Below are 1,698 nucleotides of genomic sequence, written 5' to 3'. Positions count from 1 at the left end.
TGGCTAGCACTTGCAAGGCAGACACCTTACCTCCAGCGCCACCTACCCGGCCCCGAAAATAAATCTTAAAGGAAATTTGTTAAAGCACATTGGAAATATAGTGACAAGTAGGTTTTTTTTTTTTTTTTTTGATATGTAAAGAGGTCATATGGTTGGTCTCCATAAAATAGTGATTTTAAAGGACAAATAAATAATGCGCATCAAAAATAACAAATATTAAACAACAGTTGCTCACTTTGGCAGCACATATATTAAAATTGAAATGATACAGAGAAGATTAGCAGGCCCCTGTTCAAGGATAACATGCAAATTCATGAAGAGTTCCATATTTAAAAATAAATAAATAAAAATTAAACAACAAGAACTAAATCAAATTAAAAATGTTTTGCATGACAAAGAAAACATCTACTAAAGCACTAAAATATATACAGCTAAATGAAGAAACTCTTCACACTTGACACATAAGATAAAGGGCTGACTGTCAGGGTAAATAAAAAATACAGATCAACAACAACAGGAATTCCAAAACTTCTATCCGAAAAGGGCTAGAATATAATAAGCCACCTTTCAGAGGACAATTGCTTGGTGGCAAACAAGATAATGATAAAAAATTTGCATTATCAATTATTACAGAAATCAATATCAAATTGTCAATGATCTATCATCTCACATCAGTAATAACATGTGTAGCAAAATATCAGCAACAGGAGCCGGTGCGGTGGTGCTAGAGGTTAAGGTGTCTGCCTTGCCAGCGCTAGCCTAGGACAGATTGCAATTCGATCTCCAGGCATCCCATATGGCCCCTCAAGCCAGGAGCGACTTCTGAGCGCATAGCCAGGAGTAACCCCTGGGCGTCACCGGGTGTGTTCCAAAAACCAAATATATATATTAGCAACAATCTGTGGAGTTAACGTGAAGAGAGGACAGAGGGAAAGAAATCTAAGAATTATTAGCAGAAGGCCAATAGCCTTGGGCACATTGATGTTGTACAGAGTAAATAACACTGAAAATAGGCAAACCAAACAATAACAACCAAATTTAAAATTACAACTGTCAAAGAAAGTTGATGAGTGAGAGGTAATGTGGTGGAAGGAAATTCACACTCTGATAGAACTGGTGCTGGAACATAGCATGCATTAAACTATGGTTGACATTGTACTTCACCGTTCCCAAATAGAAAAATTTAAAGAAATGGAAAAATACATCATCCATAGGAGAAATGTATCATAGGTAAAGAGTACCAGGAATACAGATGGTGTGAGCTGGGCGTAGTTTCTTATTTCCAGAAATGAGGAATGTGGTGAGGTTGAAAGGTTTAAATAAAATGTTGGAGAAGATGTTAAATAAGTAATGTTTTATTGGTTGTTTACTTTCTTTTTCTTCATTTGGAGAGCTGGGGTTGGTATCCCTAGGTGTGGACCTCAAGAGACTAAGGAGGTATTTTGGCTGTTAGCTCTAGTTACTATTGAAAGTACTTGTAGGTCATATGGTGCAGTTGGTTGTACTAGCAATCATTGAATGATGGGCAAGTGCCTTATTTCTTGTACTTCAGGTCAAAAGTAAATATTTGATCTAATGGAAATACAATGTTAAACTATGTATATATTTAAAAATATGTTTCACTGTCATTTATTAAGACAGCTCTTCAAAGAGACTATTACTGTCCCATAACTCTTCTTCACATTATATTTTTCTCGC

General features: G+C 35.9%; 1 non-coding gene across 1 annotated transcript; it reads left to right on the top strand.

Annotated features, from left to right (window-relative positions):
* The first annotated feature begins 227 nt into the window (after positions 1–227).
* On the top strand, positions 228–333 carry LOC126015308 (U6 spliceosomal RNA). The gene has a single exon (XR_007498186.1). It is a non-coding gene; the product is annotated as a U6 spliceosomal RNA (small nuclear RNA).
* Positions 334–1,698: the final 1,365 nt, after the last annotated feature.

This window comes from Suncus etruscus, chromosome 7 (genome assembly GCF_024139225.1).
Source record: "Suncus etruscus isolate mSunEtr1 chromosome 7, mSunEtr1.pri.cur, whole genome shotgun sequence".
NCBI classification, from domain to species: domain Eukaryota; kingdom Metazoa; phylum Chordata; class Mammalia; order Eulipotyphla; family Soricidae; genus Suncus; species Suncus etruscus.
This window is presented reverse-complemented; position numbering and strand designations above follow the sequence as displayed.